The sequence below is a fragment of the Harpia harpyja genome, chromosome 19, assembly GCF_026419915.1.
Source record: "Harpia harpyja isolate bHarHar1 chromosome 19, bHarHar1 primary haplotype, whole genome shotgun sequence".
Lineage (NCBI taxonomy): Eukaryota > Metazoa > Chordata > Aves > Accipitriformes > Accipitridae > Harpia > Harpia harpyja.
The window spans coordinates 21,219,484-21,236,647 of NC_068958.1; the positions used below are offsets into that span (position 1 = coordinate 21,219,484).

Sequence of the window (17,164 nt, forward strand, 5' to 3'; positions counted from 1 at the left end):
CGGGGTCTGCCTGCCCAGCCCTGCATTGCAGGCAGCCCCAAGGCAGTGGCAGGAGGGATTAGAGTACCCTGCAGCCTCTGGGCATGAGGAGATGGAGATGATGAAGGTTAACTCCTTGGGGAGGTGATTAGTGTCGTCTTCCTCCCATAAACTGTGCTGGGCATTTTCATTACTATTTAATGGCAGGCTTTGTTCTGCTTTGCCCAAACCCTCCTTGCACTGAGATGCTTTGGCTCTTGAGGCCCTAGAAAGCTCTGTGCATGAAGGAGAGTGCAGCCCGCTGGGTTGGCTTCGTGCTTTGGAGGAATGCAAAAGGCATGTACGAGCTGGTGATCCAGAAATCTGTCTCCCTGCTCTCCTCCATCCATCCAGGGGGACTCGTGAGCTGTGTGGTGCAAGGAAGATATTGCATCTCCATTGCCCCCAACAACAGCCGGCACATCCCAGCACACAAATTCAGCCTTTACCCCTAGCCCTGCCCATGCTGCGGGGAGGAGAGCTGCTCTCTGAGCTGCTCCAGGTTTTGACACAGGCTGCATGGTCAGATGGTTTGGGTGTAATTGCAGCCGCGTTGCTCTGGAGATGCTGCGTTGAGTTATATACATCAGTCGTACCTGTCTGTTGCTGTAATTTGATCTGATTAAAATGAAAACCTCTTGAAAGGTTGACTGGGAAACCAATCCTAAAAGCTCTGATAGCAACAACTGCGTTTCAGTGTTGCTGGTTTGTTTTCAGAATATGCTCTGTGAGACATCTGTTAGGGGGGGACTCACTTTCATGGACCCCCAGTTCCCTGCAGGTCAGTCTCCCCTGTATGTAGCTCAAGTGTCGGCCCCTCTCCTGTCCGTGAAGCATCTGAATTTGGGAAAGCAGAAACCGGAGTCTCTGGATAAGCTCAGTTTTGCTGCCTTTTGTGTTCCTCCTCCTGTTGCCCTGGCATCTCTCCTTCCATACCCATAATTGTGCGGTACAGTCCCAGCGTTGAAAGGCAGGTCAAAATTATACCCCGCCGGGCTCCATGCTGGGCTGCGGTGGTGGAGATGCAACAAGAGCCGGTAGTCACCATGTCATATCTAGCAGCCAGTTTGCTGGGAACTGGTGAAGAGGGCGTAACGTGGGGCAAGCTCGCCTGCATCCCAGCAATGACCCGGCAGGATGGTATTAGCATCCCAAACGGAGCGGGACCAGGCGTGTCTAGAGGCTGATGAGATGAGCTGATCACACTGCCGGCACTTGGAGTATGGCAAATACATTTCCATGCATCTCTCTCTGTAGGAAGAATTTGCATAAAACTGTACAGAAAATAATTAGCATAAAATGGCTGAAATGAGGCTGTTGGATGGGTAATAGACTCCTGGGGGGTGCAGCGGGGACCCTGGGCAGTGCTGGCCCCTCTGCATGCACGCTCTCCTGCCGCGGCTTGAGCAAACCCTCTGCCCACTCCGGAGGGAAGGGGCAAGCAGTCCCTGAGCCGCAGGGACAACCAGCTGTGATTCCCAGTGGGAAATGCTTATTGAGCTCTGGTGGGGTAGGAATGGTAAGGAGGTTTCTGGTTTCTCAACCATCATGTAATTGTGGCAGAACATGGTCCTTTAATTGAATCAGCTGCTTATATATCCTGACTGGGTATTTTCTTTTCCATGTCAGTTTATTTACCGCAGTAAGTAATGGGATTTCTCTGCCCCTTGTTGGCTAGACTGCACATGAGTGCAGGAAAGGGCTAAGATGAAAATAAGCAAGCAAAAGGCTGTGGGTGTCTGGGGCAGAGGGATGGGGAAAAGGGTGGCTCAGGGCTGCCCCTGTCCCCGTAGCATTGCTGCATCCCTGCGAGTCTCTGTCTGCAGGCTGAAGTTACCTTTCGGTGCAAGATCAGGTTTGGCATTTGGAATAAAAAAAACCCAAACCAAACCAACACCCCCCCCCCCCATCCAAATGGGGTTAGAAATCTCTGATGTGAGCAACTCATGCTGGCTTAGGCTGCAATGGGAGCTGAACTAGAGGAATAGGAGAGGGGGTCTGAAAACAGTGATGGGGTGACCAGCCTGTCTGCCAACTGCTCAGAGACTCCCTTCAAGAAGGTTTTTCTCCTAATTAAAGAACAACAACAACAAAAAAAGGCACTCAAACTGGTGCTTCAGAACTGACATGGCAAGAAAGTGCTCTTTTCCTTTTTTAATATTAAATTAACAGCTTTTTGCCAAGGGGAATGGAGAGGAAGATCCTCTGCCTGCCCATGCCCAGGCAGGGCTGGGGGGGAGCACGCTTCAGAGGGCTTGTTGTAGCTCTCACTAATTTCTCATGAATAATTTTTGAGCTGGGGAGCGAATTCCCCCTTTTTTTGCTCAGGCAGGCATTTCTGCGCATGAACGTGGGTTGCTATGGCCACGCACAAGTGCTGCGCTCCCGGGGGATGCGAGTGAGTGGCTGGGGAGAGCTCTGGGGGCTCGTGACCCCCAAAAAGGGGTCTGACATCCCGCGAGGGTGTCTGCGCCTCCAAACCATCCTGCTCTGATCTTGATGTGCGAGTCAGTGATGCTCTCAAGCCTAAATGGCTTTTGTGCCTGCCTGTGGGCTCTCCAGCAGGGTTCGATCCTGCCAGGCTTCGTTCCTCCTTCATGGAAATCCTCATTTTTCCAAAACTCAAAGCTCGCCTCTCTTGCGTTCCTCCAGATTTTGATGGTGGAAACCTGTTTGTTAGCTGGGGTGGATGAGGGACTGATTTGATTTAATGCCACTGTAATTTAATCCTCTTACAGCTGTAGAAAACGCTGCGGGCAGGAGAGGTGAGAGCCCTGATTCCTGCCTGCACTGGGCAGGGAGGACCCGGCTGCACCTCGCATGGGGGCTTGGCATTGGGTTTGCTCGTGTTTCCTGAAATTCCGCAGCTTTCTCAAACGATGCAAAGCATACAAAGGGTTACAGATGCCTGCAGGTTTTGACCAGCTTTCTGAGCTATGAGCAAGGCTGGGAGGCAGATATTATGGGAATTGTATGCATGCCTGAGCGGGAGGGAGGCTCGGCTGCTTGGCATCCGCTTGTCACATGGTGCCTGTTTGGATGCCAGAGGAAGGATCCTGAGGTTGCCACCCAGAATAGATGCTTGTTCTTAAGCTAATTGCACCCTTTCAGTGATTCTCAAATAATAGAGTGCCAAACTTTTTCTGCTCCGAAAATTCCTGGAAAATGCCTGACACTTCATTATATATTGGAAAGAACGTTTTAAAAGAGCTAACTAGCAAAATAAACAGCTGTTTGTAATTGTAAGATCATAAAAAGGAGTGTGTTATGAGCAGTGAAAAAATTTCTAGCTGCTTCAATGAGCTCGGTTCTGACAGGCTTGTGATTTCCCCAGTTACTTTGGGAAGCGCTTGCCAAGTGAGAGCAGACTGAGGTCCTCAGGGGAATAGGGTTTGGGCATCTTCCCATGTCCGGAATGGTACAGACCCAATTCCTCTGCCTGCATTTGTAAAAGCAATGTTTCAACCAAGTTTTTACAAATGCATTTCCTTCTCAGATGGTGATAAACCCTCAGGAGCTGCCTTCCCAGCCCTGCCTGCTGCCCAGGTAGCGGTTGCCTTTGCAGCCACCCACCTCCTCCTGCAGCCAGGCAGCAACACTCTTCTTCTGACAAGAGCACCTGGAAAATGCTGTTGCTGCCTTTATATATATATTCAGGCAAGAAAAAACAAGTGGTCCTGCTTGGGACCAAGCCAAAGCTCATTAACAGAAGCCCCTTGGTACCTTCTGATGGGGACGGTGTTGCTTTACCATTTTGTAGTACTGAGTGTGGGCATGTCTGCGAACGAGCATGAAAATCCCATCCTTAAATTAGAGTGTAACTCTTGAGCCAGCAGCCCGGTTGAATTGGGTATAAAGATGCAGCTGGGGGGATACAGGATCAGCCCAGAAGTGATCAGGCTTGTGGCTAGCTCTCCCTTTGTTCACACTGGGTTTGAAATAAAGCTGGTTGTGTGGCAAGTGCATTGCCTTGAAGTGCAGCTTGTTAGAAGTGAAACTAGCAGCAAGGCTGGAAGGCAAAACTGAACCTCTCTCATTGCTTGTTATAGCTTAAAAACAATTGAAGCTGGCTCTTCCCCTCTGTTCTTTGAAGGGGTTTAATAAATGAGCTGTGAAAATATCTCTGGGGAGTGATGATTTTTTAACGTAGCTATCTTTTAAGAGTATGCTTGCCTTATCAACATTTCTAACAAAGTCTTAAAGTGGAGAAATGTCTAAATGGGTTAGGCTCTTCTGTGCCATTAGCTCTCAATGGGATTTGAGTGTATAGCTCTATGGTAGCATGGAAGAAACCAGGCTTAACCTTCAAGTCCGGCAGCCACAAGCGGTGGTACTGGTGCATACGTTATGGTACTGGCTCTTGAGGGCAAGCAAGACCTGCAGGCTGGGGATGTTGCAGTCGGCACTACAGTGAATATTGGAAAATTTTGAATCAGTGTATTGCTTTTTTTTTTTTTTTCCTCCCCTTTTACAGTGATCCAGCTCCACATGGTTCTCTGTGTGCATTTTGGTTAAGAAACTCAAATTTACTCTATTTTTTAAATCAAAGTCAGTGTGTAGCTTTCCTTGGGATTCTGTTCTACTCTTAAAGCTACTACACAAAACCCAAGCTCGCATAGCTCCTGCAGTGTAAGAATAATGTTGCTTGGAAAGCATCAGCAGTTTGTGCTAGAAAAAAAGGGAAAGAAACTCTTTCAAAAACCACGTGAAAAACATTTACTATTTTCCATATTGCTTTAGCCAACGTGGAACATGTTCTGCATTTCTATATTATCTTCTGTCCTGGGGGAAGTCAAGGGAAGGAGCTTGGGAACAGTTGGTTTTGTTTTGGGGTTTTTTTTGTTGGTGGTTTTTTTTTTTTTTTTTTTTGAAAAGCCCTGGGACCAGTCGTGCCCTGAGCCCGGTCGGTGCCTGGCCCAGCGCTGGTTCTTCCCAAGCCCTATTCAGGCAGCAGTGCAGGCAGGGCAGGCAGCCTGCCCAGCTGGAGCGTGGCCAGGGTGCCGGGGCCGGCAGCGCGGTTCGGGGACGGGAAGCGTTGGGATGCTTTGGCTGAGCGACGCTGAGCACCAGCTGCCCCGACGCTCCCTCCGTGGTTCCTGCCAGAAGTGATCTCGGGTGTTACTCAATAGGATCATTTCTCCTCTCCCCGAGTAATGTCGGGGGGAAAAGCATTTAAGTATTTTACTGGAAAACCAAAGCCAGATTTCAGCTCAAACTCTGGCATACAGAACTCAAGAAAATTGCCGATTCAGCCCTTAGTTCCCAATCCCTTCTCGTTACCCCTTGTTTCTGTCAGCTACAGTGTTTTACAAAGATATTTTGCATTTAACATTTGTAGTGGTTCACCACCATGATACAGAGCTCGGCTGGGTGAATTTGAGACGAGGTGGGAGACAGTGGAGTAGTTAAATATTGAAGTTCTCCTTTGCTTTGTTTTCTGTTTGTCTTTAAACTCCATTATTTATCTAGTCAAGTTTTCCTCTGCTTCCAGTCCTTGTCAGCGAGAGGAGATTTGTATTTGCAAGGGTTTGTAGGACACGGGTTTCGTATCTTCCAGCCTGTGCGATGTTGGAAATGATAATGGTCCTTAGCTCATGCGTCCCCTGGCTCAAACTGACCTCCCAACTAAATACTGCTTGGAGTCTCAGGATTGACCTTGCACAGCTGGAGATCACAAAGCAATGGTTAGTGCTGCAGCTGTTTTTTTTTTTTTCTTCTATTACTTATTTATTGCTGACACCTACGCTGCTCCTGTGCCCATCTGCACCTTTTCAGGGCACAAGCTGGTTGCTTTTGCCTTCCCGTTTTCACAGCTAGTGCCAGAAACGCTGCTGGATCGGCGTGGGCGTCACGCCTGGCACCAGTGACAGCAGATTTGCAGGGCAGCTCGGGAGCAGCGGTGCACGGAGCAGCTCCTCTCCAGCAAAGCTTGCGGGAGAAGCTCCGCGGGAGGATGCTGTGCCCAGCGCTGGGCGCAGCCTTTGCCTTCAGTTTGACTCTTTTCAAAGAAATACTAAGCACCAGCCTAGTCTTTCGATATGCATACACGTCCCTTTTATTTTATTTTTTTTTTAAACACAGTGAACAAGTAATCCCTATCCTGCATCCTGTACTCAGTCCTGAAGGTTAAAAGCTGGTTTTGTGCCAACTTCATTATGTAGAAGCCAAATGCTTCTACCAATTAACTTATTACTGTTTTGGAGGGGGCTCAAAAGGCAGATGGAGTGACTGTGCCGGCAATATTAATGGCCGTGTTGCAAAGGGTGAGAATTTTATGCAGAGTAATGTGAAAACGTGCTGGCAAACTTGTGAAGGCATTGCTGAGAAATACCGGAGAATGGTGTTTCCCTTCTAGTTCTGAGCTCAGGGTAATAAATAACGTGTGATTTCACACCATCTCTGCTATACCAGGCTAAAACGCGCTGTCTGTCATCAAAGGCTGTCAATATTTCACATCTGAGGACAGGCAGGGAGAACGGGGCCACCAAAACGTTATAGGCGGGTAGTGGGAGACACGTAGACCATTAACTCTGAGTCGCCAACTGCTTCTGTTGGGAAATAAACTACTTTCAGATGTTGTTGGTGGGGTCTGAGGGAGGAAGGGGGAGTGAAGGTGCCCAGCCTGCCCAGGTCAGGGTGGTGGGTAGGTGCAGGGGGACGCAGCCAGATCTGTAGGGCTGGCTTGATTTTTAACTGCACAACTAATAAAGTCTGCATATCAAAGTCTCCTAGATGAATGTCTGTCCCATAAGATGAAAGCTCCCTGACAAGCCATTTTCATGAAATTTGCAGGAATTGAATGTCTCTAGCAGAGGCAAAGGGTTCCCCAGCTGGATTTGAAATGGGCCAGCAGGTTGAGGAGTTATTGGCAGTGACCAGCTGAAAGCCAAGCAGTGCGGGGAGGCTTTTTCCTTTGGAAAACTGGCTGAAAATGTGGATTTGTGATACTTGGTTTGCCCTTTTTGCAAAATCATTACAAGATACGCTTTATGCCTGCAGAATAGTCCGGTTAAAGGTAATTTTTTTGTGAAGATTTGTGAAGCTATGGCAGGTGGGCAGTCATTGAAAATCAGATTTCCCAGCCATAAGCTCCATTATACTGTAGTAATGTGACTTAAGGGAATGTAGATGAGAGGTAATGATCTCCTTCCTGTGATTCCCCACATGTAATTAGGGTCTAAGTGTGCACAAGGCAAGGAAAACGTGTTACGCAGCGTTTTTGCAAAAGCAAATCCAGTGCTACTGAGAGGGGCAGACTTCCAGATAGCCTTGTTGTTTGCATTTTTATATAAGGTTTTCAAGAATTGCCCTATCTTTCTTGATCCCTTCCCATTTCTCCGAACTGTTCTGTACTGTAGTCTCGTCTAAAGGTTGTACATCAGATGGCTTAGGGATGAAATGTCAGATTTGCTGCTGCTTTGCTCTGTCACTGCTGTCGAAGCGCCTAGGGTTTGAAATTAAATGTCAAAGGCATTTTGCAGAACATGGGAATCAGATGTGCTCCCAGACTCTGTCTGGGAAGAGCAGAGCAGCTTAATTACCTCCATTGACTCTTCTTGGGAGATTTATCTCCGGATTTGGGCTGATACCCAGCGTAAGGATGTGGTCCCGGAGAGCCATGCTCCACGCAGCGGGGGCTGCTGGTCTAAGGGTGGTGGATGGAGGACACGGTGTCTGGCAGCTGCCTGCACATCATGACTAGCTGTAAGGTGATACAAGAGCTTGAGGGACTTCGGCCAGGCTCTGGGGAAGAGCCAGTGTCTGTAAATACAGCTCACTTACGGGATTAATCATCAGCAGGCATGTTCCTGCCTTGTTGGTGACACCTGTGTGTTTGATCCAGTTACAGACTGGGGGGGAGATGGTGTCTGGAGACCTACGCTGGAGGTGGAGGTGGCTGGGTGGGTGGTGGTTGAAGGGGAAAATCAGGAGCATTATGAAAAGCAGCCAAAAGGATGGGGGAGACTGTAAAGGAGGAGCAGAGCCTGCGTACCTGGGGAAACACCCGTGGGGCTGTGGCAGGTGGGTCCCCACAGACCTCAGCATCTCTGCCGGGTCTGGCCAGCCCGTGCCATGTTGTGTTCCCACTGGGAACGTGGCATTTCCAGCTTCTCGGAAGGTGCATTCCTGCGCGGGCGGGCGGCTGCACAGTCCCGCTTTGTTCCCTGAGCCCTCTGAGGAGGCGCAGAAGGACTTGGCCGTGACGCTGCCCATCGGCTCCTCGGAGCTGGTCGCAGCCCTCAGTGCCATTTCTGCCTCCTGCTCTCAGGGGCAAAACCCTCCTTGCTCCTCCTGGTAGCTCTTGTCCCAGTTCTTCTTCTGGTCTTACACCACCCCATGAAAATTAAAGCTTTTGTGCTCAAGTCCTTCACCTTTGAATACTGTAATTTCCAGTGGGGAACGTTCAGCACTTGAATAATTGCACCCATTCAGTGCATCCTGAAGGGCACCCACAACTGCGAGCAGGTCTGAAAGAGCTTCGGAGTGGCTGCTCTAGAGCGGCTACTTCTACTTTTCAACCCTAAACCCCAGAAGTATTCACCTTCCTTCTGGTCGTGCTATATTGAAATAGCTGCATTTCCCTGACGGAGGGAGTGTTCTGCTTAATAAAACAAGGCTAGTCTGTACTACTGCAATTGTTTTCTCTTCCCTCTGCTAAACAGAAAATCTTGGTAACTTGTTTTGAAAGGAAACCCCATGGAATAACCCCATGTTTGCAGAGGCACAGGCAGGACCAGGGCTCTCCCAGGTCCCTCTGCCACCGCATTTGCCAAGGGATGCTCCTGCGCTGCTCCCCTGGCTCACCCTTGTCCCTGGGTTTGCTTGTGGCAGCGCTGCCCCTGCCCGGCCGCTGAAACTGGGACGTTAGGGACATTGGGGACATTGGCTCTGGGTAGGGGCACAGCAGCTCTCATTGATGCTGGGGACCGCTCTGGGCTGTGGTGTGGACCCTGCTGAGGCTGAAAGCAAGCTTTCCTCCAAGTCAAAGGACTCATCAGGGCACTGGGGATCCCTGGGAGGGAGTTAGAGGGTAATGGAAGGGTTAATGGATTTTTCCCAGGCTCTTTAGTGATCACAAGTGACCAGGACCTAAGTAACCTGAGACAGAAACACAAATACTCCAATTCATTTAGTTACCAAACTGGCTTCCTGGAGCAGCCAAGGGCCTTTTAACCCCTGGGCACCTGCACGCTGCGGGGCAGGCCCTTTTGCTTCATTAACCTTTTCCCTCTGTGCAAAGGGAAAACCCTTCTTGCGGTGTCAGGGCGTGCGCATCTGTGACAACGTGCATCACGTCCCTGGATGCAGCTGAACAGGGCGGCTTGCCCTGCCTGGCACGGCGTACGGGAGAACGTAGGCGGCTCGTGTGGCACGTACCAAAGAGGGGCTTTGGTGGCACAGTTGAATAAGTCACCATTTAGTTATGACTTGAGGGTTTGAGAGATGCTGGGGGCTCTGGGAAAACCCTTGGCATGGGAAGGGGAGAGGCTGGGCAGGGGCAGGGCAGCTCTTGTAGCTCGTGGGACCCTGCGGGACCCATCTCCTCCTGGGACCTCTATGTGACCAACTGCAGATTCAATGTCTTGCTGACTTTTTGAGCTTTTTAACTGAATGAAAGCACAGAGGGAGGGGACCTTGCCTGGGCAGCGTGTCCCCTGCCACGTCTTGCGGTCTCCTCCAGCCACGGGGATCGACTGCGGCCAGCAGCGTGCATCTGGGAGGCTCGGCCAGTTCACAGTTATCGAACCCTCGCTGCAGTCTTGTCCAGAGCGCTGCCGAGATGTGAGCTGAGACGCAGCTTCTGCCTGGGTCACCGTTATTTGCTGTCATGAACGAGAAGCAGCCGCAGGAGGAAATTGCTGCTGGGATAAGTCGCGCTTGATGCTCTGTGCAGGGTCGAGAGCTGCAGGCTGCTGGGTCTGCGGTGCAAGGCACGGGGATCAGCGTCGGCTCGCTCCCACATCCGATGGCTCCTCGGGCGGTGGGAGGTCAGCGCTGGGGTGCTCTGCCCGAAGTGGCTTTGCCCATCGCCACAACCACCCCCCTGAGCATCTCGAGGCACAGCACCGGTGTGGACGAGGTGCAGGTTATGACCAGTGTACAAGGAGGGAAGGAAGGGTTGGTGCCCTTAATGAATTCAAGCCAGATCATCTCCTGGCCCTGTGCAATTAGAGAAATACATATTCTTGCCTCTTTCTAGGTCTTGCATCTATCATCTTTATTAGAGAGGCTCAACCTGCTGCAAACCCCCAGGTCTACATGTTCCTCCTCGGGGTCGTGCCCTGCAGAGGGAAGGGGAGCAGACTCGCGTGGGAGCCAGAAGGGGAAAGGCAGCTTTTCCACAGCAATTGCTGTACGAACTGTCCTACAGTTGCTGTTTATAGCTATTGCTCTGCGTGATTAGCAGTTGGCTAATCACCAGGGGCCAGATGCTGCCGTCCCTGGGAGGGGTGGCCAAGGGACACAGCGGGGGCAGCCATTAACCGCTCGCAGGCTGAGCATCCCCCCTTGCTGTTAGCTCTGTCACGCTTCCCCCTGAGCAGCAGCGTGGGATGGATGGTCTTGGAAAGGAGCTTTGCTGTGAGGGTGGGGGACTGGTACCCTGTTGCCTCTACCTCTTCCGAGACTGCCGGGGGGGAGCGGGATTGGCAGTGCTGCTGTTGGGGTTGGGTTTGAGTGTGGGTGCTGCTCCATCAGGAACTGGACAAGATGCCCAGAGTGTTCCTCACAGGCACGACCCGACAGCCACTTTGGGGTTTGGCTCTTGGGGCTCCTGCTTTGGTGTAGAAATGGGGATTGAGAAGCTCCTGGACCAGCCTCAGCATCACCCGCTGCCAGGTGAAGTCCTGGCAGGCAGGGTCCTGTGCAGCACCAGAACGGGTGTGTGTCATCAGTGTGTCCTGTGCCCTAAAACTGCCCCTTAAAGCTTCTCATTGGGAAACCTTCCCACCTGTGTTTTTTCCCTTTTAATCCACATTTTTCACGCCAGTTCCCTTCCTTGTCCCTCTTAAACAAAGCAACATCCTAATCAAGTAAATGACCCTGTATTTTTCCAAATAGGCTGCAAGATAAGGAGAGTTGTTAAATATTTTTCCCCCAAAATAACAAGTAAAAATGATTGCTTTTTCATCTTAGCTGTAACCCACCCTGTGTTCCTTAAGTGTCATGCGATGCCCAAGATGCAGCCCCTGCAGAAACGATGCTCTGGAGCTCCTTTGTTTCCTACCAAGGATAACTCCGATGAATTGGTTTTTTTCTTACTCGCTTCTCACTCTTGCTGATGAAAGGAAGAGATGCGGAAACAAGCGGCTCCCCAGGAGGGTGGGAAGCTGATTAGCGGGGCCGGTGTGACCCGGTGCCCCGCGGGTCCCCGGAGCGGCCCCAGCAGCCTGCGGATCAGCTGTCGCGGGGCCAATTCCCAGCTGCCGCGGGGGCATGGCACGGGCTCGTGGGTGATGTGCCGGCTGGCGAAGGCCACATCATCGTCTTCCATGGAAAGTTTCAGGCTTTTTTTTTTATTTTTTTTTTTTTTCCCTTGACTGTGACCGGTTTGTAAAGGTTAAATGGTATTTTCTGATTAAACCGAGTACTCCAGTGATCTCAGCTCATTTCCCACTCACGCCATATCTTTTGTCTGACCTTGGGGTAACACTTACACAGAGGGACTCTAGTCCGGAGAGGTTAATAGAATGACAGTATTTCCTTACATTACCAGAAGGACAGGATGATAAATTAATTCACATTTATGTAGTGCCGAGATATGACCATGATAGATTAAGAGTCTGTCCCTGGAGTTACCTGTGCTCTCAGTAGTGACGCGCAGCTCTACGAGGGAATGAATTACCTCCTGAAAGTGTAACCACTGCCTGCACTCAAACACTGCAAAATGCAGCCACAGCTCTGAATAGCAGCAAGTGCAATTATCCCCTTCCTCCTGCATTTTTTAAATATTTCTGAAATTGGAGCCTGAGTGCAGCCGGTCCCGACTCAAGAGGGCTGCAGGAGGAAGGTCGGGTGAGCTCTGGCTGGCTGATAGCTATGGAGACAAGCTAAAGTATAAATCTCCATACTGCTGGCATCAGCTTTAAAGTTCAGGGGATTGACGGATTCGTTCCCACTTCCCACGTGTTGCCCTATGCGGAGTCGGAGGGATGCTGCCGCGGCTCTTCCTGGCATGTGCTGGTGGGTGACTTTAGGAAGCCATCCTTGTTCCTGGTGATATCACGGCACCTTCTCTCAATGCTTGTTTGTTTGCTCGGTTCTTTTAAAATGCATACAGCCTGCAGGGTCTGGGATTGAAAACTCACCCACGTGCAAGGCAGGAGAGTTACAGGGAGTGAAAGGAAAATGCAGCATATGGCAAAAATCCCGTGGAGGAATGAGACAAGAAACCAGGGGCTGTGAGAAACGGCCTGTGCGTATGTTTCTTAAAGATGTGCTGAAAACGTAATGGGAGGAGTCTATAGGCAGTTATCCCGAACAAATTGGTCTGCCTGGAGTTTTTACGGAGGGTTTGCAGTGATGGTGTCGAAAGCGCCTATCTCTGCAAACCTCTGCTGCTGCAGGTCGTGTTTTGAGAAATGTCTTTTTGTTCAGAGGACAGGAGCAAAGATGTGTTTGGGGACTCCTTTGGGGTTACAGCGGGTATAGAAAATGATTGTTGATAGGCACTGGACCATCAATAATCTTAGCTTAGGACCCGTTTCCCATGACAAGCCTGACTTTCCTTCTTGCCTGTGATTAGAAGGTACGTAGGTCTGAAGCGTTAGTTGCTGAAAGGATGGGAATGACTATTTTTTAAGGGGGAGAAGACGAGATGCAAATGAACTTGTTAATGTTTGCTCTGACAGTTGTTCCGCAGAACAATTGTGAAAGCCGTACCCAACCTCAGGAACAGACACAAAGCGCTTCTCTCTCCTCCAAACAGAAGCAAGCGGGAAGCGCTGCCCTCCCCAGGCGCTGCTGGCTGTCCCCAGGAAAGGGCACGGTCCGTCCCTCGGGATGGCGATGCAAAATGATCATGTCTTGCCTTTGTGATCGTTTCTTTGCTTCTTCACGATCGCTTCTTTCCTTCTTTCCGCTGATTTCTGCGCTGTAATGCAACATTTGCTTTGAATGGCTTCTTATGCCTGTTGTAGGGATGCGGCTGTATGTACATCATTTACTGGTGTGCGTCTGCGTACAACTGGGGAAATGAAAAGGTGCGTGGATGTGTCCGTCCACATTCCACAGGTTTCGTGTTGCAGGGTGGGTCCCAGCTCCCTGTGTAGTTCCCAATGGGGATTCACCCGCGTGGAGCAGTTCCTCTGGTGGGGTGTCAGGGTCGGCTGGCACCCACGTGGTGGTTTTTACCAGGTGTGAGAGAAGGTCCCGACACTGCCAAACCAAAGCGGGGGGTAGATTTATGGCCTGGAAGTCAGCAACCTGGAAACCCATCTGATATGTTATGTATGGGGCGGGGGGGGAAGGCTACGGAGAACGTGAATGGAGCAGGAGCAAAATGAAGTCTTTAGTCACTGTTAGGGAATCGCATACATATATTCCCTCTAAATCAATGTTTTTCATGATCTGAAACCAAAAGGGTTTTCTCTTTGTGGAAACGTTGTTCTGTGCTATTCAATCAGTATTAATTAAGTGGCTGAAATGCATTAAATGGTGCTGTAGGAATCTTGGGAACACTAGCTGCTCGAGTTTTACTGTTCCTCTTACAAACGTAAATAAGGATAAATGCCTAATTGCTACTGAAAGCATCCTGCTGGACCTAATGAGCTGATTAAAAACAATCCTTTATTGTGGAATTATTTAACTGTATATAACTTCAACCAGAGATTCCCCTTGCTAACCATTTCCGTGTCTGCTCTACAGCCCCCCGTCTGCCTTGGAGAGTTCATGACCGCAGTCATTTTGCAGGAGCAGGGCTACAGGGAAGGGATTTGTTTCCATTGTTATTCTGGAAGGTCTCATTTTGTTAAGCTGTTGAGAAGGCGATGAATTTCAGCCCTTCCCCAGTGTTATTTGTGCACCTGGGGGAAGTCCTCGAGCTCTGCTCAGTGTGCCCAGCTTCCCCGGGGCAGGACGAAGGGCAGCGGGGCTGGGGCAGGACATCCCGCATCTTGCAGTTTGCAGGGATGTGCTTTTGGGAATTATGACAAAGAGCCAAGTTTTGGCCAAATCAGCCTGGGAGGAATTGGGGTCCCGGCTTCTGCTGCCTTGGCCTGGAACGGGTTCTCGCTGACGGTTGCACCTCTGCAGCAAGAGGAGATATTTTCATATAGCGTTTGCCCTGGAGCACTGCGAAGCCGTGGAGCTCTGAAGGGGGAGCCCGGAGCCCGGCTGGAGAAGCAGCGAGCGGATTATGTGGCATGTGGTTCGTGTTCTGCTAAAGAGCGGAGCATGTCAGCAGCCTCGTCTTGCCAGAGCCTGCCATAGGCAAATTCCCCCCTCCCACTTCTGGCCATGCCAATCGAAGCCAGTGGGAAACTTGTTGGTGCCGAGCAGATGGGAGCTCTGGCTTGCCGGCGCGGGGGGGAAGCAGGGATGCTCCGGGGCTGGGATGTGAGGATTTGCTAGTGCAGCTTTCTACCATCTGTGGGAAGGAGAGATTTCCTCCATCTCAATGCAGGGAGGAAGCAATGTACATGTTAAATCGACATGTGCATGGAGAAATAGAGATTCAAAGTTTCTTCTAGATGGCTGTGAAGGTTTGCGGCTCTGCCAGGCTGGTACACAGCCCACTGTGCTGGCTTGGCATCCCCAAGGAGCTGTGAAGAGAGGAGGCAGTGTCTGCAGAGAAACTTCTCTCTAGTGGTACCATCCACAGCACTCCCAATGCTGGAGCAGGGCTCTTGAGAGATGGAGAAGGACCTAAAGGAATTTTAAAAGCTGATTTTTTTCCCTTTCATTGCAGATTTTGAGTGGCTTACAGGCAAAGTGCTTGGATATGTTTTCTGTTTTAATTATTGTTATGTGAGTGGTGTCTTTGCATAAGGAGAAACTTGAGAGTGTGAAACTTGCAGCAGAGCAGGGTACGGAGCCTGTAAGAACGTATGGGCCAGGTATAGTTTCAGTGCCATCCCATTCACCATGTGGCTGTTCGGGTAATGAAGGCACATTCGCCTGGTGGGTGCTGTGACCGTCAGCACCTCTTGGCAGAGGGTGTCGTGGGGGGCTGGTCCCTGCTGGAGGGGGCATGTGGGGCTCCCTGGGGCCAGGCTGGGCTCTGCCGTGCCACACGAGCATCCGATACCCCTTGACTCTTCGTACCTCCTCTTGACTCCACCAAACGTTGGGGCAGTTGCTTACCTGTTGCGCTATCATTTGAAAATCCAGATTTGTTTGGAAAGCATTTGACAATGCCGCAAAATCACTCTCTGCCTTTAAAATAGAAAAGAAAACCCACGCTGCCAGGATGTGGTCCTCTGCCTGTGTGTTTTGTAATGCAGGATGTCCTATGCACAGCAAGATGTTTGCTTCTGGAAACTTCTTTTTCTTTCAAGCTGATTTGGCCTGACTGCTGCACAAGAATAAAAACTGTGGCTAATTTTTCTGTAGAAAGCATAAATCCTCTCCAAACCCTCCAGTTCCCATCCTGGTTGCCCAGCCCTCAGCTGGGGCAGGTACTGCTGCCATTGAGTCCCAGCATCTGTATTTTCAGCCCTGGGACTAATCGTCTCATCGTGCTTCATCCCCAGGTGTCTGTCCCTGTTTTGTCTTTCTTGCATTTAATTTTTTTTCCCTCCCGTGCCTGTTCAGAGAGAGAGGAGGGAGGCTCCGAACGGAGCAGGGTTAAGATCGCACATCCACCTCTTGATTTCAGATACGCCCCATGCTGTGTGGATATTTGGTTGGATTTTGCCAAAAGGAGCAGTCTCTAGTTTTAAAAATCCTGTCCTGGGATTACTCATGCTTTTGTCCAGAGAAAAATGTATTTACAAAACTATCTGATGCATCTGGAGGGAGATCTGGGCCAGGGTCTGGGATGTATTTCTCAACCCAAACTAATAGTTTGTGAGAACTGATGTTGCAGTAGGTCACGGGGGAAATGGAAAACCCCAACAAGTCTGAAAAACATTTCTGAACTCTGGGTAAGTATTTGGGGAAAAAGGCATCTGAGACTCTCGTTGCTGTCTTGCCTGTAGCTAGGGGAAAGTGGAGCAGGGACGTGGCTTTTGTTGGTGCTTGGGTGCAGGCTCAATGCTGGATGAGAAATGCATTTAAGCAGTTAAATTCCTATTTGATGGCATCACAATCTTGCAACTATTTGCGTGAGATTTTGCTCTGTGTTGTGTTTTTACTGAACTTTACGGGCCCAGATTTCAGATCAAGTTTGGGTCCAGCCAGCTCAGAGGCTTCCTGAGCATCCCCAGACTGAACCCTCCCACCTCCACGGCTCCGGCCATCCCATCAGGCGGCTGCAGGTACGAAGTCGAAGGGCTTGTTCCGCTCTTTGGGCAGGAGTCAGATCTTTTCTGTGTTGCACAACGGGGCCAGGAGCAATGATTAAGAAATGCTAAGTCTGAGAAGAAGAGGTCTCATCTGCCCCTTTGCATGGGCCATTTGGGGTTGAGTCAGTCTCAGAAACGGATGAAGACATCAGACAGCTTCACGACGGTTAGCGTCCCCAGATAAGCACATCCATGTCCCCACCGCAGCTCCAGCCCTCTGTGCTGGGGAGATGTCCCTGTCCCCGGCGAGGAGCAGCCCTGACAATGTGGGCTGTGTTCTGCGTGGCCGGGGGCTCGCGGCACTGCCTGTCCCCAGGACCCACCTACACGCGCAGGCACGGCGGCAGATTGTTCCTGATGCACGGCGAGTCGCACCCACATCTGCCCCGAGACAAAGGGGCCCTGGAAGAGCCCGGCGTTCCCTCTTCTAAAGGCGGGGATGCATTTTTGAGCGTGTTCTGTCACGGGTTTTATTATTTGCTCTTCGTCGGTGCCGCTCCGTGCGGACGTGCGGTCATACGGGCCGTCCTCCCTGGCCGGTTCTTCGGCACTGGAAGCGCCCGGGTCATTCCCGCGCAGCTCTGCCCACGGTTTCAGTTCGGAGCTGCCGTGTCCCTACTGCTCCCTTTTGCAGCTCAAAAGTTATCTGCAAATTTATCTCTTCCTGATATGCACAGCCCTTACTTTTACAGTCCCAGTGC

General features: G+C 50.6%; 1 protein-coding gene across 27 annotated transcripts in view; it reads left to right on the top strand.

Moving 5' to 3' along the window:
- Nucleotides 1–17,164, top strand: part of NFASC (neurofascin) — a 97,297-nt gene that overhangs the window by 18,697 nt on the left and 61,436 nt on the right. The gene's annotated exons all lie outside the window — the stretch shown is intronic.